The following is a 14372-nucleotide window of genomic DNA, read 5'->3' on the forward strand; positions in this document are numbered from 1 at the left end:
GGAGCCATGAACCATGCAGACTTCCTGGCCAGCAAAATCTCTGCATCTAACAAGGGCCCTGTTAATGTTTCGCACAACTTCTGGAGTCTCCCATGAACACGCTGCTCCCCATAGAGCCCAGCCACAGCGATTCTGAGCCATACTCATGTCCCTTGCATGGACCATTAGACTAAAGAGAACAGAGAAGAGGTACTAGAGGGACAGTTGTTGTGGTTTTTATTATTATTTTTATTAACTGGCCTCCAAACTGACAATGACAGATTTCCTCTGAATACTGGGCTGTTAATCAATGAACAGAATAGCTGCAAGAACCTGCAGTTTGCTTTCATATGGGTACTTGGGGAAAACAGCAAAATAGCTCTGAGACTTCTACTATTAGTCTTACCCACTGTAGAGGCAGGAAATACTGACCACATCTCAACTTCGTTAATGGATTTAATCACTGAAGTTTTATTGTTCTGCTTGTCATCTGCTCAGTTCCAAGGACACAGGTACTGTGACTCACTCCAAGGGAAACTAATCATTAATGGCTGAACAGAATCAAAGTCATTTCTAGCACCTGTAGAGTAACTAAAAAGGTGCTTTACAGCTTTTTTCTGCTAAATTCTCCATAACCCCAAGGGACATCAAGTTTCAGTTGGATTTAATTTGGAGAAATGACAGTAAAAGCAATCTGTACAAACGTTAAGAGCAAGAGATGCTTCCACAATTTCTTTTGAATTCCATCCTACCTTTTCTGGTCCCTCTTCTCCCTTCCATGACTATTTGCCATCAGAAGCCTGTAGCATGAGCGCCAAAGAAATTAAACTAGCTAATGTATTTTCATTGAGCAAGGTACTGAAGCAGAAAAACTAAGTAGACCAAAATGAAGATGCAATTTAAAATACGCCAGCTTTGATCATTTAGCAGCCACTATTGGCTACAAGCAGTATTTTCAAAAAGTCATTTCTGAGTCAGAGTCCCTTTAAAAATAAGCGACCTTTCAGCTGACAAAATTATGTGTGCATTTGTAATGGAAAGTGAAATTAAAGCGACTGTTTATTTCGCTCGCTGTGCGGTAGCAGCCATGTCAGGATCGCTCGCCGAACAGGGCCTGCACGTGAACGGATGCAGAACCTGCAAGAGGAATAAGTGATATTCCTTTCAAGCCCAGAGATGGAGACTGACACTGATAATTTGGTAAAGAGTTACAAGGCAAAAACCCTTGTACTCAGGAGACTTTATGGGGAAACAGCGGAGACTGACAATCCAGCTCTCTCTGCTCCTCTTGCAAATTGGGTTGAAGCAGGCTAACAGATTTGCAATGCGGGCACGCAAATGCCTTCACAAGACACAGGCTTCTGAGCAGAATTAAATCATTTGCCAGAGGCTAAGCACTTTGTGGTTTAAAAATATATATATATTCCTCCTTTTCTTTTAGATAAAGGGCCAGTCACACCGGGGCGCACAGGGTTTACGTAACCTTACAAACCCCGGCTGGGTAAAAGCTTTGGCTCAGCAGGGTGGGGAGCGGAGCCGAGCCGCGAGGAGCTTCCCCAGCGGAGCGGAGCTTCCCCAGCGGGAGGCCGACCGGTTCTCCTCCAGCAGCACGGGTTTGAGCCGACTGCAACGGCGCTCGCTCAGCCAATCTTTGTCTCTTCCCACAGCCTGACAAACTGTCAAAAATTTACTCCTGGACTCCAGTTTAAATAAATAACAGAACCACTCCACCCCCCCCCCCCGCCCCTCAACAACTGACTGACGAAGATTTCTTTAGGTTTAAGCGTTTCCCTTAGGAAAGCACAGTGAAACAACACTCCCAAAAACCAAAGTTTATACACCAGCTTTTTTACACCACTTTTATACAAAGTAACATTAGGCTATCTGAAAAGATTATTAAGCTATAAAAACTCAGACCATTTTAATTAATTGCTAACAGAATAAATACTCTTTACAAGGGCCCAGAATCAGTTAGATCCTTTTCATGGGCTTCATTTCGCCAGAGATTTACTGCAGTCTCATTCTTTTACAAGCAGAATGTGTTTCTTTTTATTACACCATAAAATCCACACTCAGTCTTTATAGTCCATAAGCCCAGGAGCACAAATAGCTAAAAACATTTAGCTGGTACCCAGCATCCTAATTAATATTGTTTTACTGGCCTAAGGCCTCTTAATTTATTAGCCAAACACTAGCACCAGGGTTCCCAAAACGCAGCCTGTAGAGCATTTGTATTCTTGAAGCCTCATAAGAGGCTGCTTAACCGTGACCTTCCTTGAGAAAGTCAGTGCACCAGCCACAGCTAGAGAAGCAACAGCATTGCTGGTAGGTGCCCTGGTCCCAGTCACACATGAATTAAGCACTGATATTAAAGTCCTCTCGTTTAAGCACAACATACATTATGTTAAAGCTACTGAACACAAAGGACAGCAGATGAATTTCCTCAGGCAGCCCAACACCGCTGTCCCAGCTATCGAGTGGCTCTACGCATAAAAGATTGTGAATATGCTAATATTCAACAGGACTTCTTCCTCCAAAGCCACATGATTTATTGCAACAGAAAAGGGACCCCAAGCCTATTGTGAAGAGATGCAGGAAAAAAGCTTCATCAGCAAGAAATGAAATAATCTATGCCATGGCTGTTACACAATCACCCCAGGAGATGCTTACTTCTCTGGGTTTTAGGGCTGCTTTCTTCTTTTTCTTTAAGTTGATGTTCTCTGATGCCACTTGGTGGTCCATGAGAGATCCTATAAAATTTTAAGTTACATGTAAGGAAGAAAGGAATAAAAGACAGACAAAGGTTTAGCATGATTCCACTTACCCCTAATGTACAGAGCAGAGATGAAATTGAAGGGTTTGCTTAAAAAAAGGCCTGTGTCTCAATTCCCTCCCTCAATCAGAGAAATCCTGGCTTTTCTTCTCTTCTCAGTGCATTTGACAAAAGGACATAAGTTATAAATTAAACCTGTGCTGCAACATCCTAACCCCTAAAGGAAGCGCTGTGGAGCCAAGGCCTACAACTTAAGTTTGCTTTCCATCTCCATCAACCTGCTCCAAGATCCTCCAGCCTTCCAATCCAAGAGACAGTGGCAATACAAGGCTGTGAGGAAGACAGAGCAACAGAAAAACGTAACGTATAACACCTTTATGAGGCTGTCTTTGAATGTTATCAGAGAGCTATAAATGGCATAAATAGTTTTTCTTTGCAGATCACCTTTAAATAAAGCTCAGCTGTAGCTGAACAGATGTGGGGAAGTGTGCTGGCCTAAGGGTTAAAGTCACAGACTGTTTTAGAGATATCAATATCCTCTGGTGCCTTTAAAATACTGCGTCTGTTCTTTTCATCAGAGTTTGGTTTTTTGTCCCCCTCGTCTCGTTCCCCCCACCACCATTTGTAACAGCTTTTGATAGGAAATCAGAAGCAGTTATTCCCGTAACGGCTGCAGCAAATATACAGCCTTACTCATACATCCAGAGCGACTCACAAAGGGCAGAATCAATACCAGAGCCTCTCCTGGCCTGCTCCGCATTAGCTCGCGTCTTGGCAACATCAGCTCTCACCGGCCAGTTTCTCCACGGAGCAGAGCGTGCTTCTCTGCGCAGCACTAGCTCCGTAGGAAAACCCTTGCACAATAGGCCGTAGTCAATTAGCAAAATGAAGGAAAACTGCTTAAGAAGTGTAAACTCCTATGCTTGAGCAACAGTCAGATGGTAAAAGACAAAGCATTGAACTTACGTAACATAATTCCTCCGAAGAGCTCAAAGTGAACAACAGCCCAGTTTTATAGACGGAGACACCAAAAGCTAGAGATCTTTTTGTTCAGAGACACCAAGAAAATTAGTAACACAATTAAGAATGAAACCCAGATGCCATGAATTCTGGATCTTGTGCTCTAACCTCTATGCCACACTGGAAGAGGATGAACCCCCTGAACATTTCCCAGTCATCCCAAAACAAAATAGCGCGCTGCTAAAGAAACGTCATCTTAACGCACAATGTCACAGAACAGCTAACAACATCCATCCATGCAAGCTCCTTGATGGTTCTGATAAATGTAATCATACAACTGCCACCCTCTGTCAGCATCAATTTATGCAAAACAAACCACTACAAATGTCTGAATAACGAACATGGAGATCAGAGCTGAAATACTATCTTGTCTTGGTTTACTGGAGGTGTCTAGGGCATATCAGGACAACATCATCACAACATCAACAACACAGGAAAGTAAGAGGAATCAAGAATTCACTCTACATCCTGCACCCTTTGAATCTATTGCCTCAATGCCAGACTCTGCTGAAGATGCCGGTTTTCTGACCAGAACAGCACCAGCAACCTGATAGCAGAACATGCACTGGACGTCACCAAAACCTCAACATTTGCCACTCTGCCAAAACTTCAGTACTGCAAAATAATCTTCTATTCTAAGTGCAGGAAGACAGCAGTTACATCAGGTTCCCAGGATGATTAACACGGAGTTTTTAATAGCTCTCCCTAGAAGCTCACACTCTGATAAGAGAGTTGCTGACTGGCTTGTGCATTAAAATTCCAGGACAGGACTAAAGCCAGTTTCGGAGATCCGGTGTGAATCCCTGACGGTGCTGTTCTGCAGTCCTTGAAAACAGCCTTCAGTACCTGCTTCTGTTTTAGCATCCTCCAAGCAGCTCATCGCAGAAACTATGAGAAACAGCAAGTTCCCTGTAGGTCAAAGCACTCTCATTTCTGTGTCCTGCACTGTCTTTTTAACAATAAAATCTGATAAACACATAGAGGCCCACAGTTTGCAAATGAAATGTTACAGCAAGTGTTTTCTTAAACATCTTTCCATCCCTTATCAAACATACTCCAACCAAGAGCAAATATTTCCCACCATCAAGATAAGTCAGAGCTCTCAATTTAAGATCATTTCTATTACAGAGCCACACAAGTGGCCAACCAGGATTACTTTTTTTTTTTTTTTCTTTCTTTCTTTCCAAGAGTGGGACCCTATCATTGAGTAGCTTAGCTTGACTTGGGAGTATTGGAAACTCCAAGGCCAGCGGTGAACAAACATTTAATTACTGATACAGACTTTTGATCTTGATGGTGGAAAAAGGTACCGCATTCTCCTTACACAGGCTAATGCTCATTTTCTAAAGTTGGACATTATTAGAGGTTACTTTCAAAGATTCAAACTGCACAGTTAAATTCTCTAGCAGGAGTCACAGTTGAGAACAAAAAAAAAAAAAAAAGAAAAGAAAACTTTAAAAAACTCTTGTCCTGCCAGCCTCTGACAACCAGACTCAATATCTTTTCTTATTATTCAGTCTTTATGATTTCTCTTTTGAGAAAACCTAAACAAGCAGAGTGCTGCTATCAAATTCAAGAATCAGATTGACTCAGATTTTTCACAGAAGCAGAAAATCAAGAATGCAGAATCATGGAAAACAGGTGACCTCAATGACATAAGTCATATTACTACGTCTTACTGGAACAAACTACAGCAAGTGGCAGGCATCACCTGCCAGTGCAGTGAATGACCATTAATACTAGGACGCGCTAAACACTAAGAAGGAATTTCAAAAAGCTTCCCAAAAGGATTGTGCCTCAACACATAACTGCAAAATAATTAGACTAATTTTACTGATGGGCAATTGGTCACACAAAATTGGTCGAAACATGCCAGCTCCATTAAAACTATTTAGGGAGCAATATGACCAAAAGAAAAAAAAAAAAAAAAACACACACAAAACAGTGCACGGATGAACAACGTTACAAAAATTCAAAGCAAGCTCCATCCTAGTGATAATACATTTGTTTTTCATTTCCCTGTCACAAAACCGATATAGTTCACTACAGAAAAAGTGAGCTCAAAGCACAACCTGTAAAGTTGGTGACCACAAATTACCACCAAGCAGAGAAGTTTTCCAGACTCCCCAAGACAAGATTCCTGTACCCCGCAGTCGTGTTACAGAAGACCCGGGGGCGGGGGGGGTGGATAGGAGAACACTAGTTTTACAGACCAGCAGCTAGTACAGTTGGTAGCTGTGATAGAACAGAAGGGGAACCCCAACAACATGAGGATAAAGCTTCTAACTTCAAAAATAGTAACTTCCTTCTGCAAGCATCACTAAAACAACAAATTGTTCTTTCAGATGAAGAGTGACAGTGCTCAAGCAAGGATTACACAACCATGAAAAAACAAACATTGGACTTGCTCCTTTATGGCCAGGCAGCCTACGTTTAATAATGAAACTGGTTTCCTACATAGCGTGATAAAGCCCTGTGAGCAATCTGATTAGATCACGAGTCATTTTGATTAAGCTATATGAATAGTTTCAGTATTAATAGTCATTCACTTAAAGGTTTCCTACCAGTCTAGGCCATAATGGGCAGCTTTAGTCTAGAATTCCTATGGAATTTACCATGCCTAGAGGTTATGAGCACAAATTTTGCTTTTTTAACAGCTTGAGCTTTTTAGATAGGAGCTGGAATTTGTGGGACCGGTACCATATCAGGGAATTTCTGATTTGAAAAGCAATGAACTGTTCTGCAATAATCAGGATCAATAGAGCCATGGGTAACAGCCCGGTTCACGGGCATCTGTAGCCAAGAAAGGTGCAAACAACCATTTGTACATTCAGGGAACACAAGCACTTCCTCCCTGCTGCGTTTCAGTCCTTGTTAGTGTATTTCAGATCATCTCCATTAAAGGAAGATAGCTAGGAAACCACAGGTATGCAACAGTCAGAGCTAAATCTGTTGATCATAAGTTACCATGGTAATGACAAAAGGACCTCAAATTTGATCTAGTTCCTTGTCCTGCTTGCAGGTTAATCACGAGTATTCCCTTCCCATCCGCCCACCCACACAGACAGCAGAAAGGGAGACTGAAGCCGGTCACCCCCTACCCTGCTCCAAGCGATTCCTTCTACCAAAGCACACAGCTGCCAACAGCAGCCCACCGTGGTGGGCTTTCAGACACACTGTGAGATCTGGAATTAAACGGGACTCTTATAAGAATACAGTTCATATAAACTCCCCAAAGAAATGGGAACTTAATATTATGGAACTCTTAAAAGCAATTTTTATGTCTCAATAGACAAACCAGCTTCAAGTTCCTCTTTAATGTTTCTTCTCACCATATTCTTTGGACAGAGTTTATATCGAACAACATTTTGCCTTGAGCAATAAGAAGAAAAGTTGGAATCAGCCCTGATTCACCAGCACCGGCAGTGATTCACTTCATGAAACAGGAAAACCAAGGAAGAGAAGTTAGGATCTCCCTATCCGATACATTCATAATCCCCTCACAAGGCTACTCAGACTTCATTACATACAGAAAAGAGACTGGCAGATGAAAGATACTGGCAGATGAAAGATATTGACTATAAAAGTTCAACATGAACAGAAGTATCAGATCTTTTCCCTACAGATGATTCAAAATATAAATGGAAATATCACTTTTTTCATTCTCTCTATTTACAGCTTAGCTCTTTTTTATTAGGCAAATTCAGTTCCTTACAGGGCAAAATTAAATACAGTACTACTCGTTTCTGTATCTGAAACATTCTTGGAAAAGGGATTTCAAATCGATTTACAGAAAAGACAGAACTTAATGCAGAAATACTGTAGGGTGACTCACTGTAGCTCTTTACAATTCTTAAGGAAAAGATTGGTGAATTTATATTTGAAAGCCAAAGAATCCAGAGCTTGCTCCCTACCCACTTAGGAGATAAAGTTACACTGACTGGTTGCATCTGAACAAAAAGGTAGAAAGGAAGAATCTGTCTCCAGCCTTGCATACAAAAAAACATGGAAAACAATAGAGCCTGATGCAGACAACTTCATCTAATAGAAAGAGCTACAGAAAAGAGAAAAAAAATTAACCTTAGGCAGATGAGGAAGACAACTCAGTCCAGTTACAAAAGCATAGGATAATATCAACCTAAAAGATAATAAATATCTGCGATGAAAATGGAATCACTTTAGGGCATGCTAACCCAAGCACTTTAAGCCACCTTGATCTCTTGAATGCTTTCAGCAAGAAAGAATGCACTGTGGGTGCATTTGGTTTATACAAACTCAAAACTATAAGCCTGTATTCACAGCATTACAGGCCTGTGAGCAAGACTGAGAAAGAAACGGGGAAACCCTCCTTGCTACTTACCTGCATAAGCTATGCAAGTCAATACAGAGCTGCAGTGTGACTGAAAACAACCTATTTGACAGATTAACTGCTGGAATTATGCAGTCTGTAAACAAAGGGAAGAAGAGTTGAGATCATTTCCAAGCTTCTTGCCAGATCCGTGCAAGCAATACAGTGGTGAAGGCGAAAGACCAAACTTGCCTTCTAAAGACTGGCATTTAAAGGAATGAAAAGGAAGAGCTTTACCTTTTAAGCAGCGCTAGCCCCTCCTCATTTGAAGCTCAGACCATACAGAAGAAAAAAAAAAAAAAATCAAAGGCAGCTTTGGGGAAGGAAACGTTCTCTTTACTAGAAAATATCTCCTCTCCCACACAGGTAGACTTAAAGTCAGTCAGGTTAGGTTTAAATTAATGGTGTAACAGACTTAATTATAAGTGCCAGGGAAAAAAAAAAAAAAATCAAAGTTGAAAAACAACACACCCAGAGACAGTTTGCAAGAATTACAAGAACAGAGACATACGGAACAAGGAACCATAGTCGACAAAGGGCAAAATCCGCACTGTTGGAGGACACTGAAGAAATCGCTCTAAGAAGTACACTATTCTCATTCAGTGCAGAAAGCAACATTGTAGTTGGAAGCTTCAATACACAAGCATCAGGAAACATAAGCACAGGCATTTTGCAAAAATAGCATCCTTCCTCACAGATCTGTAGTATTTCACGTTACTCTGCACCAAAGGTTGACAGCCTGCAGTCTGGGGCCAGATATGGTCTGCTATTTCATTTTATGTGGTCTGGGACCGAGGGATTTTTATCTATACTCTTAGACCTACATGAAGGTGCCTGTGAAACGAGGCCCTGTCAAAAGTGTCCGAAAGGCCCACTCTGCCTTCCAGAAGGAAACAGTTTTCCACCCCTACCGTAGATAGTACTAAATGTCAGCCTTGCACAAGACCAGCAGATGCATTCTGGTTGCCCTTGGATCTCCAACAGCTCCAATAATTCCATCCATTTCTTCCACCGAACTTCCTTCATTAGAAAACATAGTAACCCAGATCACAGCCAGGTACCTCCACAAGGTATGCCTGAACGCATTTATCACTGGTAGGCCACAGGTTCAGCAGCTATCACGCTCAAGAGGGAGAAGAAAGCGAATTTGGAGGGGTGGGAGGAAGAGCACAGAGGTCACTGCTGAGTCTCCCTGAGCAATTGTGGACCCCGAGTTCTCTCGAGCTTTCACTAGGCCTGTTCGACTCCTTGAAGTTATGGTGGCATAACCACGGGAGCAGGGGAAGAGCACAGCGGCTCTGCTTAAACCATCCAGGTCTGCCACGGAAATAGTGTAGAAGAAGGGCTTATGCTAAGGCTGAGTGCGTCTGCAGTACGGACAGGGGAAGTGCCCTGGCCGGTGGCTGCTACCCCCTCACCCGGTAACGGGCTCAGGCCCCAGAGCAAGCGCTGCTAGAAGGGACAAGGAGGCTCATCCCCCATCATCCATCCAGCATGGATGCTGGAGGGACCAACACTGGTATAAAGCACCTTTGCACCAACCACAGCCTGTGCTGCACGCAGCGTACTGCTAACCCCTGCAACGCTCCTCAGCGCTGTCCGGATGCTTCAGTGAGAGTCATAATGGCCTTAATCCTCAAAAGAAAAGAGCAACAGAAATGCAAAACTAAATCCTGGGAGGGGGGAAAGTTTAATGTGGAGTCTTGTTGCTGGAGTCTGCCACAACACGCCATTCCCTAAATTTCCTGAGATTAAGCAGTTAAATGGCACAGCAGCTTTAGCAACAACACAGACAGAAGAAAAAGGTTCGTTAATCTATCCATTGATATAAACTGTATTAAATCTTCTAGAGATACTTTTGTTTCAAGGCAGCACAAGTAAAGTTACTGCTGTAGCACTGTTACAGTAGCACTGCTGGTGCTACTGTAATGCTGACCTCACTTTTTATTCATTCAGTTCACGATAACTCCAGAACATTATCATTCCTGCTTCCCCAGAGTCTATTTCTCCACCAGCAGAACTGTCAGATTCCTACTTCACGGTTCAAAGTTTCATGTTACTTCCCCACAATGAAGCTGCTGTAAAGCACACAGTCGTTCTCTCCACTCACAGGCTGCTTTCAGTCTGACGGCCTGTCTCCAAATTCAAATATTCTGCTGTGAGTAACAAAATATTGCTCTAACAGGGACCCAAACAGACTTGAAGTAAAGCTCACTGTGGGGCAAAGATGGATTCCACCTGTCACTGCTCTTTCACCTGGGAGAATAGGTACGACCATTTCCGGATAGAGCAAAAACGCCTCCCTATGCACTACACCCACTTTTGCCAAGAAACACTCAGCACCTTTTGTGGAAACCTATCCAGCACCATACACACACAGCCACACACTGAAATTTCCAAAGTATAAACAATCAAGCCCTAAAAGCCAGATCTAAGGTTGAGGCAGTCTTACAACTCGGGCAACTAATGCCTGAAACAGTTCTTTACAGCAGCGGCCTGCTCAGGCAGCCCCGACAGAACCAGCTCTGGCAAACAAAGACTAGTCAGGGCACCTGGAATGTCGGCACAGCTCCCCCATCACACGCCTGTCGCGAAAGTGGTCCTGAAAGGGGGGGGAAAAAAAAAAAGCACTGAGAGTATAACTAATGCTTATTGCTACCTGACACAGGAGCCACAGTGCTCAGCACAGCGCAGCTCCAGCAGCAACAAAGGACACCTGGACGCAGCTGTAATACAAGTCCTATACAAATACTTAGGAAGTCAGCCTCAAAAACACACCTGCAAGGTAGGAATGCACTGTTCTGCTATGTAATTAAAGGGAAGGAGAGGAGCCGAAATAACTTAGCCGAGTAAGATCAGAAGCCAAGAAAACACGGGTCTCCAGATCCCCTCCGCTTTGCCCCTAGCCCCAGTCTCCCCAGGGACTCGGTCACGAAATGTGTTGGAGGAAATGCTCTCCGGGCGAGCTGAGCCGGTCCTGACACCACGCGCAGCGCTCCCATTCAGCCTATGCACGTCCTGTTTCGCCATACAGCCACTCACGGCGGAAAAAATACTCCCAGACATCAAAGCCGGCTTCCTTATTGATCATAGGCACATAAACACCATTTCAAACCAACCAGCCTTCAGGCTGGCTCTCCATATACTTTCTCTGTGAAAGAGGTATATATTGGCCTCTTTCATAGCTACATGTTTACAAATCTAGATCATGTTACTAAAAAAGACTGAAGAGTTTTAAGTTTTAAGCTGAAAAATTTGTTTCAAAAGAATATAAAACTCTTAATTAAGCCTAGCAGGCTTTCCTGAGAGCTCCAGACTCTCATGATTAAAAATTACAGCACAGTATTCAGTGTCTGCACAGTTTGCTCTTTATTACAGTGTCACTATTCAAAAAGCTTTAAGTGCGTGTCAGCATTTTCATTTGAAACCCTCCATTTTGGGGATCTATAACTTAACCATTAAAAAGGCCTATTCAGTCAGGAAATATAATCCTCAAACATGTCACGTGGTCACTATTTTAAACACAAAACTTAATTTTTTTTTCCCTGTCCATGTATACCTTAGTGTTAAAAAAAATCTGAGATGGAAGTGGCTGTAACTTTCCAATGAGTGACCTGTTTGGCAGATGCAGTCTGTCCCAGGTCTGATACATGACGAAACATGACTCTTGGTCCCGCTGTTTCCTATTCCCAAGTCAGCATGGACTAGGGCAGGGATCCACTACATGAAGTGCTCAGCAAGCACAAAAACAAAACATCAACACTCCACAGCAAACAATCCAGACAGTTAAAGGAAAAGGCAAATGAGTTTCCTAGAGAAGTCTGTTCCTGTGGAAGGATGAGGATGTAAGGCCTTGAAAAACATTAAGGGTGGGAGAAACCTCTGCAGTTAGCAAAGCACTGAGAACAACTGGGGTGAAAAAGGGGGTGAGTAAATACATAATAGGAAAAATTCCACATACGGGACCCAGCAAAATCTTTCAGAATACTTTTAAAAGCAAAGAAACAAACTGTCAATGAAAAAGAGTTACAAAATTCACTGGCTATGCCATCTCCCGCCAAGCTCTGTGGGTTTACTATTACCTTTTTCTTCATTAAGAAAAAAAAAGTTCTCTTTCATTTGCTGTCTGAAAGCCCTGCATAAGCAAATATATGATTCCAAGAATGGCCAAAACACCATCAAAGGAAACAGCTGGAGGAAACATACCTTTCTTTTTCGACATCAGCCAGTTATCCTAGCTGCTACACAGAACAGCTCCAGAGAAAACACCATCTAGACAAAAATGCTCCTCTCTAATTAGACAAAGACCCTCTAGTGCCAGTCAGTTCTCTAAATATCAACATTTCATACTAGGCAAGCCAGAGACAAGAAGAGAATCCGAGCGCCCCAGCTGGCATCCTGCCTATGATTCCCGCAAAAGTTTTACCACTTTATGGGATGAACAATGTACCCTGTACTCAGGGCAAACATATTAGTACCTAGTTTTCCACTTTAAAAATACATTTCCACCATCAACTTTAGTTTAGTTTAGCAGTACCCACACAGGCAAGAGAGCTCAGCATTTCAGATGACATCCAGATAATCTGCAGAAGACAACAGGACAGCCCAGATATAACAGATATCTTTTTTCCCCACTAGTTTTACAACAGTAATAATGCACAAACCAGAAAAACCCTTAGAGGCTTTGGGATCCCAGCAATGTGCTTGCAGAACTTGCCCTTCCGAACACCATCTTATTTTAACTGCAAGCCGAGGGTGCTCGTTTGAAGTCACGGTGAGAGCAGGCCCCTTATGCTGATGCTTATGGTTACTTCCCAGAAGAGAACTTTTTTTTTTTTTAAACTTTGCATTAGCACTTAATTATGTTAAGAACCAAGTATACAAGTGACCGCTAACAGCACTAGAGTTAAGAGCCTGTTAGCATAAGCTCTATTTTTCAGAGGCTCTTAATTGGGCCATTAAGAACACCACCACAACAGGCAGAAACTTGGCAGCCGAGGCTTTGGCCCGGGCTGGATTCCCGTGTACATTTTTACGGCACTCGGTTTACAAAACGTGCGGAAAAACGAGAGGGTTTTTTTTTCTTTGGTTTTTTTTTTTTTTTTTTTTTTTTTTTTTTTGGCCATCCCGGTTTGCTACTCAGCAACCCGCCGCCCCGGGGCGACGAGCAGGGTCCGGGCTTCGCCGGGGACTCGGGCGGACGCGCAGCGAACCCCGCTCGGCGGCCGGTAACGAGGCGAACGGGGGCAGGCGGCGCCGGGGGGGGGGGGGGGGGGCCGGAGCCGCCCGCTGCCCCGCGGAGGGAGCGCGGCGCCCGGGCCGGGCCGGGCCGGGCCGCAGCGAGGGGCCCCGGGCAGAGCCGCGACCTACCGGGGTGGGGGGGGGTCCCGGGGAGGGGTCCCGGCGCGGGGCGGCGGGGCGCGGGCGGCCCTTACCTGCGTCGCGGGGGGGCTCAAGCTCCCTCCCGGCGGCCGCCGCCACCTCTCCCTGCTTCCGGGTTCTGCGCCGCCGCCGCCATTTTGGGGGGAGGACACGGACTTCCGGGGCGGAAGTGGGCGGGGGGCGGCACCGGCGGCGGCGGGAGGGGCCGCGCTCGCGCTGAGGGGCAGCGGCAGCGGGGGGGGGATCCCGGGACCGGGCCTAAAGGGGGGGGGGAGGAGCAGGCCCGAGGGACCGGCCCGGGCGCCGTGAGGGCGCAGCCGAGCCCGGCGGAGGCCCCCGGCACCGGGAGTCGGGGCCGGGCCGCAGAGCCTCTCCCCGGTGCGTCGCCTCGGCTCTCGCCAGCTCCAGGCAGATCTTTGCCAAAGGAGAGGGAAAGCCTCAGTTTTCCTACCTGCAAAGTGGGGGCAATAGTTATCCGCCCCCAGAGGGACGCGGGGAGGTTGGGAAGGGAAGCACTTAAATCCTGACCGGCTTCCCAGGAATGTCCATCTGCTGCCGTCCCACAGGAGCCTTACTCTAAGAATTAACTGTGAAGCGACTGGAAGGCTGAATCACAGAGCTGAGGCAAAATAAGCTGTTTTGGCAAATCACCCTGTGTTCATCGCTTTCTTCTCCCTCCCACCCATTCCTTTATGTATTTATTTTTCTTTTTTAACTTCCCATTGCTTGTGTTGAATCTTGTCCCTTCTAAGTCCCAGAATAACGAAGAAAAATCCCAATGGGCTCATTTTAAAAAAAAAAAAAAGCATTCCAGATAGGTCTATTTTTACATTGTCATCTCCCGCTCTAGTACAACAACAACAGCAGCGC

At 44.5% G+C, this 14372-nt stretch overlaps 1 protein-coding gene across 3 annotated transcripts in view; it reads right to left on the minus strand.

Moving 5' to 3' along the window:
• SBNO2 (strawberry notch homolog 2) overlaps nucleotides 1–13643 on the minus strand; it is a 70040-nt gene extending 56397 nt beyond the window's left edge. For 2 of the 3 annotated variants that reach the window (XM_067313048.1, XM_067313050.1), the window contains exons 1-2: nucleotides 13556–13643; nucleotides 2650–2729 (exon numbers count right to left, since the gene is read on the minus strand). The gene's annotated coding sequence lies outside the window, so the exon portion shown is untranslated. The remainder of the gene's footprint in view (nucleotides 1–2649; nucleotides 2730–13555) is intronic. The other variant, XM_067313049.1, reaches the window with a different exon arrangement.
• Nucleotides 13644–14372: the final 729 nt, after the last annotated feature.

The sequence above is a fragment of the Apteryx mantelli genome, chromosome 30 (genome assembly GCF_036417845.1).
Source record: "Apteryx mantelli isolate bAptMan1 chromosome 30, bAptMan1.hap1, whole genome shotgun sequence".
In the NCBI taxonomy this organism is placed as follows: Eukaryota; Metazoa; Chordata; class Aves; order Apterygiformes; family Apterygidae; genus Apteryx; species Apteryx mantelli.